The sequence below is a fragment of the Gymnoscopelus braueri genome, assembly GCF_963280865.1.
Source record: "Gymnoscopelus braueri genome assembly, chromosome: 11".
In the NCBI taxonomy this organism is placed as follows: Eukaryota; Metazoa; Chordata; class Actinopteri; order Myctophiformes; family Myctophidae; genus Gymnoscopelus; species Gymnoscopelus braueri.
The window spans coordinates 3,621,282-3,639,981 of record NC_137613.1 but is presented as its reverse complement, the minus strand read 5'-3'; the positions used below and the strand labels follow the sequence as shown (position 1 = coordinate 3,639,981).

The 18,700-nt window shown below is 41.0% G+C and overlaps 1 protein-coding gene across 7 annotated transcripts in view; it reads right to left on the bottom strand.

Moving 5' to 3' along the window:
• LOC308094996 (NACHT, LRR and PYD domains-containing protein 3-like) overlaps positions 1 to 18,700 on the bottom strand; it is a 569,186-nt gene that overhangs the window by 195,716 nt on the left and 354,770 nt on the right. For 2 of the 7 annotated variants that reach the window (XM_080441838.1, XM_080441839.1), the window contains exons 1-3: positions 15,008 to 15,140; positions 11,432 to 11,511; positions 10,128 to 10,217 (exon numbers count right to left, since the gene is read on the bottom strand). The exons of 2 other annotated variants lie outside the window; for them this stretch is intronic. The gene's annotated coding sequence lies outside the window, so the exon portion shown is untranslated. Of the gene's footprint in view, positions 1 to 1,377; positions 1,445 to 10,127; positions 10,218 to 11,431; positions 11,512 to 15,007; positions 15,142 to 18,700 lie in introns of those variants that run through there. 3 more of the 7 variants (XM_080441840.1, XM_080441837.1, XM_080441841.1) reach the window with 3 other exon arrangements.

The following is an 18,700-nucleotide window of genomic DNA, read 5'->3' as shown; positions in this document are numbered from 1 at the left end:
CACACACACACCAGAGAGCAGGGGTGGTGTTATGTTACAAGTGGTTTCCAAGTTCACCCCAAGGGGTGATGCAACTTTGATGATGCAGAGGGCCACTATATTTTCAAACTCACTCCAGAGGGCCACATTGCATATACTGTCGGGCCATTCTATATCACACAAAAGTATCAAGCTCAAAACGTGTCGCACTGCGACGCGTTTTTCGGCTATTTTTTAATTGGAATCCAGATTTTTTTGTTGCTGTTTTTGAATTAGAATCCAAATACATTGGACATAAAAAAGACAATATAATTGTAATACTAGTACTTTAAGCTACTAATATAGACTGAAGTAATTAAAGCGGGTCATGTTTGCATGTTTGGAATCATAACAGCTGAAATCAATAATATATCAGTATTCTGAATATTAACCTGTGGGCCGCATTAAGTGAAGGTGGGGGCCGCATGTGGCCCCCGGGCCGCCAGTTGCCCATGTATGATTTACAGTAAACTGCTGTGGAGACTGAGTGACTCACTGTGATAAATGTCAGAGTCATAACTTATTCCTTATCATTATCATTATTATTATTATTAATGTAGACTCATGTTCTTTTCACGAGGCTCTCTATGCTCTCAGGTTCATCTTAAAACCCATTCAGACCTGAAGCTGATTCTACAAACAGTTTTGTGAAAAAACGTATGTTTCTACAGTACATCAGTGCTGCTCAAACCTTTTCATGTCAACGACCCCCAAAATGTATTTGGCCACAGACCCCCATCTCAAAATATGTTGTTCCAGGGACCCCCCAGAAGCAAACATGTGAGTTGAAAATGTTTGCTTTTAAATATATATATATATAAATTCAAAGATTTGCACAAATGTTCATAATTTTTCAAAAATAGCAGATCTACAGGCTCATATGAGCTATGAGCTTGTAGATCTGCTTTTTATGAAAAATCCTGACACACACACTCGTGTATCATCATAGCTAAAATCTCAAGGAGACCAAACGTCTTGAGTAATGTAAGTAACTGTGGAAATCATGTCCGGAGGGTTAGGGTGATGAAACACCTAACTGTGTCGGCAGCACCCAGCACCCATCACCCCGCTGAGGAAGAGAACATTTACAGCAGCACCCCATCACCCCCATCATCACCCCCCACCAAGCCTGGGGGGGGGGGCAAACATTTTCAGCCCCAAGAGCACCAGGAAACCACAAACGGTTAAACCCCATCACCCCCCCGCCCCCATCACAGCCAAACATTTCCAGCAGCCCCAAGCGCACCTAAAACCCAGGAAACCACAAACGGTTAATTCTGCCTTTATATGTCTGATACATGTTGGTGTTGATATGATGAGAGAGAGAGAGAAGAGAGAGAAAGAGAGAGAAATACTTACCCTATATTAATCTTTAAGGTTTAACGTGATGTCACAAATCAAAATGGAGTCCATGCTGTTCAGCTCTCTGTGATGTTGTGTCAAAATGGTTGACAGTGTATTAACACATAAAGTTCTATCATAGTGGGAGTGTCTACAGTTACAGCATACATGGCGTGTCTCTATGGCAGCCTATTCATTTCAATGAAATGAAATGTGCTTGCCTTCATATTGTAGATCTATTTTCCTTTCAATGTGCATCGGATTGATGCATTTATCTTTATATTGTGCTACAGTCTCACAAAAGCCAGACTGAAAAAGTAAAAGGGCAGAGAATCATGTCATTAGCTTATATCAATACAAAGGCAGGTGATAAAGTCACTGAATATAAACTATAGTGAATGCAGGAAGCTTTGCTCTTGTTCTATGTTTCCTAAAGATGGAGATAACAGCAGTACTGGTGCTTCAGAGCCCAGTGCACAGAGCTACTGGCAGCTACAGAGAAAACTGTCTGCAGTAAAAACTCATTGTTATAAGATCCATTTATTTGCATATTCCATATATAAGATTTCATTATTAACCCATTAAGACCGGGAACGCATCTCTGTCATTTTAGATTTCTTTGGCTATTCAAAAAGATATACAAGCTCATAGCACCGAGTGCCGCGCTATGAGCTTGTAGATCTGCTATTATATTTTTTTAAATCTTGGAACATTTGTGCAAATCTTTGAATATATATACATTTTAAACTAAAATCTTTGCTTTTGCATGGGAGTTCCTGGGACAAAATATTTTGAGATAGGGGTTTGCGGCCAAATAGGCTACATATCATTGTGGGGTCCTTGACATGAAAAAGTTTGAGAACAACTGATATTATAGCAACATAAGTTGGAAAAAATAAAAACTGTTGGGATTTAGACATTTGTAGAATCCCCCAGAAACAAAGATTTGAGTTAAAGATGTTCCCTTTAAAGAACATATATTCAAAGATTTACTTTTTTTTTTAAATAAAATAGCAAATCTACAAGCTCATAGCGGGGCACTCAGTGCCGCACTATGAGCTTGTATATCTGCTATTGGCTATTCATATCTGCTTTGAATAGCCAAAGTATAAAATAATGGTTAAAGTGGTTAAAATCTAAAATGACAGATGGCTTTCCCGGTCTTAATGGGTTAAAGCAGTAAATTGTATTCATTATTATTAACAGCCTCTGTGGGTTCAGAGAAAACATCTAGGTGGTTTAGTCAAATGGTTTTCCAATTTATTTGTAAATGTATCAATATGTTGCCTTTTATAGACAGCCTTACAGAAACACAGTAAATAAATAGTACTACAAATACAGTAAAATACCAGTTGCACAGTTATAATGACATTCCATAGTTTGTTGCATTCAGGGATAAACACTATAAATGGCCTAAAGCCCTGGAATTCCTATTTAAAGCCTCTGGGCCGACAGAATGTACAGTATCTTGCTTGGACCAGGCACCCAAAAAAAAATTATTCCTGATTTGTCAGTTTGCCCCCGGTGTTCCAACATGGACATTACAGCCAGCAGAAACTGTCAACAACACTACTGCTCTGACAGCAGCATGCAGGCTACCGTTAGCTTGTTAGCTTGAACACTGTTCAAACATGTTTATGTTTGTGTGGCTGCATTTCAATTGGGCCATATTTTGCGCCTCTGCTGTTTGGCCACTCAAAATATAGCGACACAGCATTGGCCACACCTCCAGGTTTTAAGTTAAGTCATAAGACCTGGTAGGCTACTTAATACGTGCGGAATAGGAACATGTCATATTTAATTAAACATATGGGATACATGGGATATACTTGAAAGCAAAGTCCTACACCGTGTCGACTATGTACATGAAGCTCTATTTCTACTAGGGATGCACCGAATATTCGGAATTGATCTTAACGGTGAATAAATATTACTGAATATTTAGAAGACCTACACAAACAGCACAATCCGATCAGTAAAACACCGTTGTAGGGAGAAGTATACAGCAGCTGTGTCTCTCTCGGTAACACACCGTTGAATGGAGGAGTAAAAACATCAGCTGCTTCTGTCTCAGTTGAGCCCAGCTGACAATATTTTTCGACATAGAATATATATATATATTCCTATCAATATGAGAGTGGGGAAAATGCAAAAATATGAATACTAAAGTAACTAACTTAAGAGACAGACAGACAGACAGACAGGAACTGAAAGCAGCAAGGACCAACTTCCTCTGTGGTCACGTCACATGATTTACAGTAAACTGCTGAGGAGACTCTGAGTGACTCACTGTGATAAAAGTCAGTCATAACTTATTGTTCATTCTTACCACATTATTTTACAAGGCTCTATATGTTCACATATATCCCCCCCCCCCCCCCCCACACACACACACACACACACACACACACACACACACACACACACACACACACACACACACACACACACACACACACACACACACACACACACACACACACACACACACACACACACACACACACACACACACACACAGCAACCTCACTCTACAACAAAGTATCACATGACCAAACTCCCCTGAGGTCACATGACTTTACTTAAACTGTGATGTGATTCTAATTACAATACATCACTAACATGATCTAACTCACTGGTTCTCAACATGGGGACCAGGGACCCAATTAGTTACCCAGCAAAATGAGGGTTACATGTCATTGTTCCGACATGTCATTGTTCCGACATTACTAACCCTAACCCTAACCGCACGGGGAAGCCACGTAGTGGGAGTAGTGGGATGTTGGACTTATGAGCAGTCACCCAAAATGAGTACCAGTTTAAAAAGTTAAACCCTATTTTATTTTACGGCTTTTTTTAAATAGCAGATCCACAAGCTCACAACGCATCAGAGGTGGGGACTTGGACTCGAGACTCGAGACTCGACTTGACTTGAAGTCCCGATTTTGATGACTTTAGACTTGCTTGACCAAATCAAAAATAGACTTGGACTTGCTTGGGACTTGAATGCCAAAGACTTGAGACTTGACTTGACTTGAACACTAAAGACTTGAGACTTGACTTGACTTGAGCCCTCTTGACTTGAAAATTCAAGTCTTTTCAAGTCACTTTCAAGTCACTTAAGCAAGCCAAAAATGTTTAAAAAGTGTGCATCAACTATAATGTTATTAGTCAGAAATCCCGGCCGTCAGTGACACCTAGTATAGTGTTGCCAAAGCTGCTTATTTACCCTAACTTTTGGACAAACTTTGGCTTGTTTTTGGAAGTCGGTTCGCTTGTTTCTCTCCCGATACTTGGCAACACTGGCCCACATGTTGCACGTTACCAAACAAACAACACACCGGCTTCACTCCTGCCGTCGCTGCTGGAACTGAAGCCAGGTGGAATAAAATGTCAACTCCAGCAGTTATAGCTTTCGGTTTTAAAGATTACAAGGTGGAAGACAAGACGAGAAAAGCAGTATGCAAGGCAAGACCTATACTTCACATTAACATTACGGCGTGCTAAGAGCAAACTACAGTATAACCAGTGGTGGAAAGTAACTAAGTACATTTACTCAAGTACTTTACTTAAGTACATTTTTGACTTATTTTTTACTTTACTGAAGTATTTGCAATTTTCAGTACTTTACTTCTACATTACAGTCATTTAGCAGACGCTTTTATCCAAAACGACTTACAGTAAGTGCATTCAACATAGGTAGGGAACGAAACTACTAATCACCAGAAGTCCTAAGTGCATTTTCTGCAAAAACAAGCAACCAAGAGTATACCTAGCGCTAAGGTAAAAGTGCAATATATCAGCTACCTACTTCTACTCAACTACATACATATCAGAGGCAGATATTAGCCTACTTTTACTCCACTACAATTATTTGAAAACTTTAGGTACCAGTTACTTTGTAGATTTTGGTTATTAATACAAAACATACATTGACCACTTCAGCGCTATATACATTTCCTCTTCTACCCCGGATTTGAACGCGGTTTCCAGTGCAATTGCTGAAATTTCACCATTGTGATAATAGAGCCTGCCTGCTTGATCAGAGGATACACTGAATTTGTGTCAGATCCTGTGTCTTGGTGAGACATGGCCTTTGACATTATCTAAATGTCTCAATAGAAGAGCAGGGAGACAAAATACAACCACCCTGATTGTATAAGTTATATTGTAGTAACATACTCTACCATACAGATTGTACAAAATTACATTATATTCATTAAAAACGGCCCTTTTAAACCCTGTCCTCAAGGAGGAAATTAAAAGTACAGTATCTGCGTTCTGTTGGCCTGGAAGAAACCTTGTTTTAAAACAAATGCAAATTGTGAAAAATGCTCATGATTTATGTAAATCTTTACATATCTTGAATTAACATTTTGACTTGTTTGGGACTTGAAACAAAAGGTTAGGACTTGTGTGGGACTCGAAACAAAAGGTTAGGACTTGTTTGGGACTTGAAACAAAAGGTTAGGACTTGTGTGGGACTCGAACCAAAATGCTAAGGACTTGTGTGGGACTCGAAACAAAAAGCTGAGAACTTGGACTTGGGACTTGGCTGTGTTGACTTGGACTTGACTCGGGACTTGAGAGCAAAGACTTGAGACTCGACTTGGACTTGCAACATAGGGACTTTGTCCCACCTCTGCAACGCATCATATTGTGACTCGTTGTGAGCTTGTAGATCTGCTATTTTTTTAATAATGTTGACTGTCTTCTCTTATGGGGGCTGCTGGCTCAATGTTTTATGATTATAAATACAAATCAGTTTATGTTTCCTTGACATGAAGATGTTTCAGAACCACTGATCTATCTAACTCACATGGACTTCTGTTCTGCTCTGCTCTTCTAAACATGTTGTGACCAGTGTTGAACTCCACCTCCATCAAAGTGTGACGGAACTCTCTCTCTCTATGGGTCTGGTGCAAACACACGCAGGGAACACTCCTCTCCCCCCCCCCCCCCCCCCACACACACACACACACACACACACACACACACACACACACACACACACACACACACACACACACACACACACACACACACACACACACACACACACACACACACACACACACACACACACACACACACACACACACACACACACACACACACACACACACATCATCAAAATTAAATGACAACACATTTCATGTTGGTGTTACAGGTAAAATAGTGTCCCTATCAAAAGCCGTCATGACTCCATCCTGTACTCAGCTGTGAGTGGGTGGAGACACATTTCATGTTGGTGTTACAAGTAAAAGGGTATCCCTATTAAAAGTCGTCATGACTCCATTGTATTCTCAGCAGTGAGTGAGTGGTTGGGCACATTACATTTTTATGCCTCTGCTGGCAGACAGCCATGACTGGAGGGAGGCAGCCAGCCAACCAGTCAGAGGTGTGTTCTACCGTGTTACGCTGTGTAGTATAATTGTAGTATAAAGTTGTACAATCTTGTTTCTTTCAACTACGAAACATTGCTAAAATGAAGTCATTTTTATCATTTGCAGACCTTGAAAAAGTCATCCATGCTTTTATCTCATCACGCCTAGACTATTGCAACTTGTTATACTCTGGGCTCAGTAAAAAGGTTATCTCCCGTCTTCAACTGATGCAAAATTCTGCAGCTAGATTACCGACAAAGTCTAGGAGACATGATCATATTACACCGATCCTAGCTGCCCTTCACTGGCTGCCAAGGTGATTTTAATATTTTACTGATGACTTTTAAAGCCCTGCCAGGCCTGGCCCCCAGCTATATCTCTGACATGCTGGAACCCAGCCGGTTCCTTAGATCCTCAGGTAAGGCCCTCTTTGACCCGCCTCGTCACCATGGGCAATAGGGCTTATGCGGCCCGGGTGCCCAGGCTCTGGAATGCCCTGCCTGTGGATCTAAGGCTAGCTGAGTCAGTGTCATCTTTTAAATCACTCCTGATTTTCTTTTGTACACCAAGGCCTTTCCTGAGATTTTTATAGTACCGCCTGAATACCAGCACACACTCATCAAACAGAGTAGTACTGCCTGAATACCAGAACACACACACACACACACACACACACACACACACACACACACACACACACACACACATCAAATAGAGTAGTACTGCCTGAATACCAGCAAACACTCATCAAACAGAGTAGTACTGCCTGAATACCAGCACACACACACACACACACACACACACACACACACACACACACACACACACACACACACACACACACACACACACACACACACACACACACACACACACACACACACACACACACACACACACACACACACACACACACACAAAACAAAGTAGTACTGTCTGAATAGCAGCACACACTCATCAAACAGAGTAGTACTGCCTGAATACCAGCACACACACACACACACACACACACACACACACACACACACACACACACACACACACACACACACACACACACACACACACACACACACACACACACACACACACACACACACACACACACACACACACACACAAAACAAAGTAGTACTGTCTGAATAGCAGCACACACTCATCAAACAGAGTAGTACTGCCTGAATACCAGCACACACTCATCAAACAGAGTAGTACTGCCTGAATACCAGCACACACATCAAACAGAGTAGTACTGCCTGAATACCAGCACACACTCATCAAACAGAGTAGTACTGCCTGAATACCAGCCCACACTCATCAAACAGAGTAGTACTGCCTGAAAAAAAGTGCTATGCACAACAATAATGCAAATTATTTACTTATTTATTTATATATAGGCCTTTTGTAATACTGATGACAGTACTTGATACATTTTTATGTACAGTACACATTCAGTTCCTCGTTTATTTTTCTCAGTTCTCTGTCTGGAAAAATCAAGTCAACTGATTTGTGGTTTGTCTAAACTCTTTCCAAGTTCCCTTTTTTCATCACGTGGGAGAAATGTGCATTGTGTCATGTGAGGACAGGTTTCTGTGTGTTTGGGGTTATTTGTGTCTGTCTGTTAGGTTCTATTCACGACCTTGAGAGCCTCCGTGTTAAAGTGTATGATTATATGAGAACAGCTGACTACATACAGCAACTATGTGTCCAATATGGCCACAATGAACAGCAGTAGAATAACAAGGGTGTTTGGTAGACTTAGTCCACCCTGCATGATGTTCAGGGTGGCTGTTATTCTCTTTGTGCATGCCTCAATGCAGTGCACGGACTACTATAAATGACTGTGACAAAGAAAAAGAAAAAGAAAAGAAAACTGGCGGGAAACAGAACGCTCGTCCTAAAACACACTGGCCCATTTTTTTCGCGGGCCAAGGCTTAGACCAAGGATTAGACCCGGGGTGAGGGTGTTTTAGGACGAGCGTTCTGTTTCCCGCCAGTAGACTGGGGTTTCGCTTTGAAATGACGCTCGAGTGCATTCCGATCCTGTGAGGCCACCCGGTCGACCACTCCGTCCTCGCAAATAATCCTTGGCTCCTCGGAGGGGCGGGGCTTAGGCGTGAGTGGAGGAAGCGAGGAGAGTGAGCGACCGAGTTTGGGGGATTGGAATTTAGCTATAGAGAGAGAGAGAGACAAAGAGAGAGAGAGAGAGGAGAAGAGAGAGAGGGAGAGTATTCGTGCATTTGTGTGCTTGTGCGTGTTTGAATATAGTATAATTAATACTGTGTGGTTCAAACTGTAGTTCAGTAGTTGTATGTATCATGTCTGCATCAGGCCCAGATTTAAGGGGGTAGAGGCCCCTGGGCTTGAGTAATTGGTGAGAACCCCCTACCACAAATGATAAACTACAACTACTCAAACTAGGCATTATGACACATGCTAATTACTGGTATAATTTAAAGCACATGAGGAAAAAGCAAGGCCGTTCACTGAGAATGAGAAACTATAATGTAGGGCATTAATGAGTGCCTGCCTCATCGCTCTCTTTTTTTAATAGAATGTGAGACTAACTGATTGTCACATTAAAACACATTAAAACACCAATTTCACCCAATTTACCAATTTCACCAGTCAGGCTATAGGCCTACTTTACAATTTGATCATTACAAAAATAAGCCCTGCGGTCTCCATTACAAAGAGGAGAGGAGAGAGGGCCTACTTTACAATTTGATCATTAAAAAAAAAAACGGTTGCAGCCCACCCTATCCCAATGGTAAATCCAGCTCTGTTCTCCATTACAAAATACAATATATCGTCTCTGTCGGGTGGAAACCTCATAAGTCCACAACTGTTCAAAATTCAGAAATAGCCAAAGTAGCTGTCATAACGGACCCCACACGTAGTTCTGTCAGGTTCATCTCTAGACTGTGGAACCATTGGCATCACATGTTTGTATGTCAGAAACTGAACAATGTGGGCTATTTGCATAAATTGTATTTATTTTATTTTATTGTTTCTGTTTTTATTGTGTGGTGTTGTATTCTTGTGATATGGATCTTCCTGCCTGGGTCTGAAATAAATATTGAATTGAATTGACTAGCAGATCTACAAGCTCAAAAGTATGAGCTTGTAGATCTGCTACTTTTGATAATGTTGTGTGACGCTGTAGTGTAGTATGATGAAGTGGGGCGTTCATTTAGGCAAAAACACAAAAACTTAAAACATGGAGATAAGAGGTTTCTGCCCGACAGCAACAATATACACTATAACACTTAAAGCCTTTAAGTTGACACATTGTTGCCATCCATGATTCACACCTTTAAGTTAAAGGTGAATGCATGTCAGTGGGGTGAGTTCATTGATAAAATATCACTGTTCACTTACCTCAGATTTGATTCCAGATGGAAAAATGTTGATTTATAGACTTTCTTGTCAAAATGAGCAGAACGTTGTGGCTGTCTATGTCCTCTCTGCCTGTGTGTGTTAGAAAAGGAACAAAATGAGAACAAATGACAGATACAGAAAGTCATGTGACATACAGAGTTTTTTTTTACCGTACATTTTTATTTCCTGCATTCTGGAAAATATAGAGAAATGGTTTGTTACAGCAACAACGGTTAAAGTACAGTGCAAGAAATGTCACAAGGGGCTCAAAGATTCCATTCACAACCGTACATTTACGGTTTGGTTTATTAAGGTGTTTTAATGATCTATTTTGACTTCATGAGAAGACACTTGTGGTTGAGTGACCATATAACGTCACATGATGAGGGTTCTGTTTTGTTCAGAGCTGGTTCCCTGAACCGGCCTGTCGGGCCCTGAGGCCAAACATTAGATTTAGAACATTGGGCCAACTGAGACCCACTGATCCTGAGCCTAACCCTGAATTTCAGAAGGTGAATCAAAAGGACCCCACATACAGAGATACATTTTATGAACTGGCAAAGTGTGGTTCTCTTGAGCAATAAAGGCTCATTTAAGATGATTTAAGATTTAAGATGACCATTCAAGGGACCTTTCTGTCCCTGGACCTTCTGTATACAATAGTACAGGGGTCGGCAACCTTTTTGAGCATGAGATCTACTTAGCCGTTTAATAAAGGTAAGATAAACGATTAAAAAGGCGTATGCACAACAATAATTCCATTTATTTATATATAGGCCTTTTGTAATACTGATGACAGTACTTGATAATTTTTTTTGGTACGGCACACATGGTTGAGATTTCAGTTCCTTATTTATTTTTCGTACTGTCAGCTCGAAAAACCAAGTCAACTGATTAGTGGTTTGTCTAAACTCTTTCCAAGTTCCCTTTCTTCATCACGTGGGAGAAATGTGCATTGTGTCATGTGAGGACAGGTTTCTGTGTGTTTGGGGTTATTTGTGTCTGTCTGTTAGGTTCTTTTCACGACCTTGAGAGCCTCTGTGTTAAAGTGTATGATTATATGAGAACAGCTGACTACATACAGCAACTATGTGTCCAATGTGTCCAATATGGCCATACAATAGTAGAATAACAAGGGTGTTTGGTAGACGTTGTCCACCCTGCATGATGTTCAGGGTGGCTGTGAAGGAGCTCCTATCAAATAAAAATAATGATTCCTCACATTCTCGTCTCTTCCTTGTATTGTAAGTTATAAAGATTTCCACCATGGGGGGCGCTGATGCCAGAGTAGTTAAGGCACGTACCACTATGGGCTCTGATGCAGCCTGACAGGTGTGAGTCCAGAGCCCGGAGGACCTTTGCTGCGTGTCACTGCTCGACTGTTCTGTAGAAATAAAGGCAGAAAAGCCCAAAAGAACATTTTAGAAAGAAATTGATTTTTACCACAAGCATCACTACACCTTGTTGTTGTTATTTAGACGAATACATAAAATACTGAAGCCAGCTCTTGATACAGTTTCATGCACGGTACACATACGGTATACTGGACATATACAGTTGAGGTAGCTTTGTCCCGGATGCAAAAGTCCTCTCGTGGCTGCAGGCAAATGTCATCCTGCATGGTAATCCTTCCTCATATCCATGCAGCCTATGTATGTTCACTATGTAGTTCTATGTATGTAGTTCTATGTATGTTAGGGGTGTGCCGATATAGAGCATCGCAGTTCCCGCCCACTTCCTGGTTTTTCCTGGTGCCGGAAGAAAAAACTCAATGCACTTTTCCCATTGACATTTGCAAAAATATTTATATCTATTAATTTAATCCTCGAATCAAGCCATCATGACTTGACATGAATCATGACCATAAAACGTTTTTTTCTGTGATTTTATTTTATTTTATATTTAATTATATGATATACTATATTTAATAAATACCCTTGTTTTGCCGTTTAAAAAAAATAATAATCACAGAATCAAACGTTTTATGGTCATGATTCATGTCATGTCATGATGGCTTGATTCGAGGCTTAAATTAATAGATATAAATATGTTTGGAAATGTCAATGGAAAAATGCATTGAGTTTTTTCCGAACTGCGATGCTCTATATCGTCCCGCGATATATCGCGATATATATATTTTTTTTTTTACAATAATAATAATCAGGCATGCAAACAGCCCCGAGGTTTTTTCGGGTCAGGTGTCACACTATTGCCCTATTTGGATTCAAAACGGCTATTGTAGCTGAAAAGCTACAAGTTCGCATATCTGAATAATGCAAAAACAGAATTATTTGTTTGCATTTGCTTTTTTTCTCCGACATATATTTTTCATAATAAAAAAAGTGCGTATCGTATCGTATCGTATCGTAATCGTATCGAAGTTGTGAGCCAAATATCGTATCGTATTGTTTGGTGAAATTAGGCACACCCCCTAAGCACAATACTTTTCCAGCCTTTTTGCCTCCTTTTTGGGCATCCCAAGATGTTGAAACCCTCTAACAACCAGTCTGTGGGTATAATGTCCTAGGCTGTCAAATATAAAAACAAATAGTCTGCACCTATAGCCCAGCTCTGAGATGGTATGTAGGAGTGGTTGGTATTTAGTGACCTTGGTCATAAAGGCTTCCTCTAGGCTATAGGGTCAAAGGTGAAGGATATCTCTAATACAGACAGTTCTCTGGACTCTTTATCAACAACATCTGATACATGAGCTCAAGCAACTCCCCTGAGGTCACAGAACTTACTGTCAGCTGTGGAGGTGACTGCTTTACACTTATAAACTGTGATGTGATTCTAATTACAACAAGTTACTTCTAACAACTTAAAAAAAAAAAAAATATATATAGCAGATCCACAAGCTCACAAGGCATCATATTGTGACTTGTTGAGCTCATGCCACCTTCAATGCATGAGAGCTAGCAAGCTGCTACTTATCACCTGAAAGGGGGGAGTTTCAGCGCGTGGAAGGAACACGTTATTCCAACCAGTTCCTTTCCCCTCCATCAGGCGCCCCGGCTGACCAGGGGGAGGCAGTATAGAAACCAGGATTACTACATGTTTTTGTGAGGGTATTAACTACCCTAGGGGACACGGGGAGAACATGCAAACTCCACACAGAAAGGCCCTTTCACCAACCCCACCTAGGGTATGGGCACTGATGACACGGAGGAGAGAACACGCCCCCCCACTGACTGTCTCCTCTTATGGGGGCCACTGGCACAATTTTTGAGTGATGCAACCACTCCTACATTTAACCGTGTGTTTGTGTGTCCGTCCTCAACAGCTGCAGCTGATTCCAACACAAACATGCACCCAGTTACACTAATTCAATACAAACTTCAATACAAACAGGAGGCAGTGGAACACATGTACAACTTAAAGACATGCACACACACGCTGGCTTCACGCTCGTGCACACGCACACACGTAACATGCAGACCTAACCCTGGGAGTACCCGGACCCCACTTTGAGAGCCAATGTGTTAAGGTATAGGGTCAGATATCATGGTAAGACAATCTGAGGCAGAGCTGGGCGGGTCTTGCCTTTGTCTCCCTGGTGCAAACATGCAGGAAACACTCACTCCTCTCCGCGCGCGCATGCGCGCACACACACACACACACACACACACACACACACACACACACACACACACACACACACACACACACACACACACACACACACACACACACACACACACACACACACACACACACACACACACACACACACACACACACACACACACACACACACACACACACACACACACACACACACTTTCTATCACCGTCTCCCGTCTATATTCCAGGCAGAACTAAACAGAGTGATTTGAAGACATGCTTCCTATAGAGGAATCCACAGAGAGACTCGGGTCCTATGTCCCCGCTTTCCTAGGGAGAGCGGGGAATGTAGGACCTAACCTAAACCTAACCTTAGTGGGGGAACATAGAACCCGGGGAACATAGGGATGACCCCCATTCTGACACAGCAGTTATGATTACACCAGGGGAGCGCTCTGTGGATTCATCTACTGTATATCAACAGTACAGGTTGTGTTTATAATACTTTTACTCATTCAGATTCAGACAAACTTTTACATATTAACACATTGGGTGCCAGAGGTTTATTAAAATATTATACGTTGAGTGCCAGCATTTCTTCCATCCACTTGCGTTATACATTTCGTGCTGTGAGAAGCCCCGACGCAGAAGTGCATGTAAACAAAGCGTGCGTGCGAGACGGCGGAGGGTCCCGACTAACGCCTGGAACAATAATATTTCCAACGCGACCCTCCATTGCAGCGTGATCGCCGATCGAAAACGGCTCGTTTCCACCACATTAAAAAGAAATGGAGATATTAAGCTTTTAATCAAGGAGATAACATTGAAAACGCCGACCGGAAGGATTTTTGACATGGAGCCAGATCCAGCTTCTTCTTCTCAGAAACTCCTTGGGTGATGTCAAAGTTTCGTTTTAGCGCCCCACGTGGCCCACATGTATAAAAATAGAATTGGGTCAAAAACGGTCCGGACCGTTTTCGGCACTTCTCGTTTGGACCCTCAAAAACGGTCCGGACCGTTTTTGGCATTCAATGTGTTAAATACCAAGTGGTTCTAGTATAATGTATAAAACACTTCAACAACATTAACCCCTTCACCCCTATATTCTTAGTAAAACACACCTGGCTCTGTACTCGGATAATTTGTTTCCCTCTACACCAAATCTCTGTGCCAAAAATAGCAGATCTACAAGCTCACAATGCATCACAACGCCACACGTTCCCCCCAGAATAGGGTGTGTGGTGTTGAAGTGGTTAACATTCTTAACACCAGACTAGACAGATTATTGCTACAGTGTATTGTTTAAAATCTCTTACCCTGCAATAATCTTTATGCTTTGATCAGACGAGGCAAAACAAAATGGAGTCCAGACGGTTCAGTTGAATCAACACACTGACAGCTCTGTCATACTGGAGGTGTTGTTCTCAACCAGGTGGAGTGTTGCTGCAACAGGTCCTAGTGCCCCGCCCTGTTATGAACCATGTGATCCTCCACAGACATGGAAAATTACACCCTTACCTGACAGAGGGCGCACGCACACACACACACACACACACACACACACACACACACACACACACACACACACACACACACACACACACACACACACACACACACACACACACACACACACACACACACACACACACACACACACACACACACACACACACACACACACACACACAGGAGGGGTGGTGTTATGTAACAACCGGTTTCCAAGTTAAATGATGTCATATATATGCAGCATTGTGTTCACCTCACTACTACAGTTTTATCTGATCTTCACAACATGTTGTTACCTGACCTGCTGCTGAAATAAGTTAAACATTGTTCATGTTTAATGTTTATGTACTGAGAGGTCTGTCTGTCTGTCTGTCTGTCTGTCTGTCTGTCTTATAGAAACAAACAACACTGTCTGTCTGTCAGTCTAATGTAGTTAAATAATATAGCATGAAAATCTATTTAACCACGTTAACCCTATCGGCTATTTGGCTATTCAAAAATAGCAGATCTACAAGCTTGCGCCGTGTTTTAGCTTGTAGATCTGCTATTTTCAAAGCCTTTTTAAAGACAGATTTTTAAAATCTCTTCAGATGGGGTTCTGTGGCCAAACACATACATCTATTTGGGGGTCCTTGACATCAACCAACTGTGAGTTCCACTGGTCTACTGTATCAAAAATAATAACTATACACAATTGGAAATACTCAAGTAGTGTAAAAGTACCTCAACATTGCACTTAAGTACAGTACTTGAGTATATGTACCTAGTTACTTTACACCACTGACCAGCGCTGATGAGGTGACCGTACCTTTAAATACATGTTTGCATCGTGGCTAAGAGTTGTGCGGCCTCCTCCTCCTCCTCCTCCTCCTCCTCCTCTTCCTCCTCTTCCTCTTCTTCCTCCTCCTCCTCCTCCTCCTCCTCCTCCTCCTCTTCATAGATAGATGACAGGACATAAAACATAACGTTAGCCTCATAGCATAATAAATAAGTCATATTTTTTAAGGTTTTCAGAAAAGAAGAAATGTTCCTAAAAAATACATCCAGACTGACAGCTAATCTCTGCTCCACCAACAGACATGACACATTCTGATCAATTAAAAGTGTTTTAGATCTAATATTACACTTAAGGGCCTTATTACAGAGACTAGAGTACAGTGAGGAGAGAGAGAGAGAGAGAGAGAGAGAGAGAGAGAATCTGGACAGCATTGTTTACATTAGTCCCTTAAAGGGATAGTTCACCCAAAATATGACTAATTTTCTATCAATTAAACACCCTATGAAGCCTTGAATTCATGGATATTATTTAGTTTTAGTCACATTCCTGAGACAATAATGTGATGAACAGAGTAAAGTTGCTAATGTCTCTGGTAGGAGACTCAAAGTTGACTATTTGTGTCTCCTACCGGAAATACTAATGAATTCAAGGCTTCATGGGGTGTAAATGATAGAAAGGAAGTACAGTTTTTGGGTGAACTACTCCTTTAATATACCAAAATGCAATGAATTGAGGACATGTTCCATAATGTATGCAGGATTGTCCATTAGACTGGATGGAACTCTCTGCACTGAACATGATGATGTACAAGTGGAGGAGTGGACCAAGTAGAGAGGCCTGGGTCACATATTATAAAGGTTTAAGTCACTGGTTTTCAACCTTTTTCATATCAAGATCCATTATTTATTCTGCATTTGAGCCACAGAACCACCGTTTGATGAGGTTTAGACTCTCAGACACAAGACTTACAAGATTTTGTTATCGTTGGAGAAGATTTTGTCCACAATTCCATCCATGTTGTATTGATGTTGGTTCCATAGGAGAGATAACAGGCAAACCTTCATCAAAATAACTATTCTTCTACATTCTCTCATTGTGTTACTTCTTTTAATTAAGTAATGCAGATGTTTAACAATAATTTAACTCTTGAGAGTGTAAAATGAAACCAAATGGACCCTTACGGGTACATTTGGTTTCATTTTACACTCTCAATAGTTCAAGATCTATATAAGGGTCCATTTGGTTACCAACTCTCCAGCATTTAACTGGGGACCACCTGGAACCCCTTCAAGGACCACTAGTGGTCCCCGGACCACTGGTTGAGAACCACTGGTTTAAGAGGTTCAGCTTTTGATGCAGCTGTTCACCATCGCTTCATCAGTGGGATTAAAATACCTGGTCAAATGGCGCCATCAAGTGGCCAACCTAGGCCGTATAAAGTGGTTAAAACCTTGACAAAACACTATTCATTTACCTGTGTTCATACTGGAGTGATCAAGGGTCCTATCCTGCCTTACCCCTTATCCCTGAACTTATTAGACATATTTTACTATTTTTGTTCAACTAGCCGATCTACATCCACACGTTGTGAGCTTGCAGATCGGCTGTTTGAACTATTAAAAAAAAAAAAAAAAAATAGTAAAAAATGTCAAAGAAGTTCAGGGATAAAGGGTAAGATAGGACTATTACTCTCACAATACACAAGCATATGGTTCATTATGTAATATGTTGGTTGTTTGCGCTTGAAGAGTTAGTGCTAACACAGCCGTGGTTATTCACACGTGTGATTCACACGGTGGATAGTCATGATAGAAACATTAGTATGTCATTGTAATAATAACACAGCCGTGGTTATATATTATATAATATTTATAACTGACCAGAACACCTTACCTGTTACCAATTTAAGTGTTAACACAGCCCTTGTAGGGTTTCTATTCCAACAACCAAACCTTGTAAGTTAAATAACCACCAACAATGATACCTCTGTCCCTAACTGTCCCTATTAGGAACCACAATGAACACAATAAACCAGGTGGGTTCAACCCAAATACCTCTTTCGTTACCTCCAGAAAATAGTGCAAAGATATTAAAGGTAGAAAATAACTATAAAATAGTGCCGTGGCAATAAACTGTCATACATGTAAACTTAAGAGCACTTAGATGGAAAGTGCCCTTTAAAATATACCTTACACTTGAATACAGGTTTTTAAACCTTTCAAATAAACCTGGGTAACCTATAGAATAAAAGGAATTACTATTTTAACTGGGCACAGTAAATTATGAAATAAACAGAAGCCTTTTATTTCTACCTGAAGAAATAATATATTACCTTATTGATACATTTTAGATGTATTATGAAAATACCCTTTTTAGATATATACCTCCTATTCTCAGAAAGGATGCAAATGAGTTTACCCAATCATCAATATATCTTGTACAGTAGTGAGCCCACTGGAATAATCAGATAAAAAGCCGTCATAAACATGAACTAAATAACCTTGTTGCAGGCCTGATCAACGCTGGTGTTCAGTCAGTGTGAACAGAATGGAGACGCCTCTTCACTCAACGTGAGCCCAGAGTCAATGGGTTAACTCATTGGTTCTCAAAGTGGGGTCCGGGGACCCCCAGGGGTCCTTGAGAGAGTTCCAGGGGGTCCCCAGTTAAATGATGGATAAAGGACATGGTTCCGAACATGGTTCCTAACTTTTGTAACTCAGAG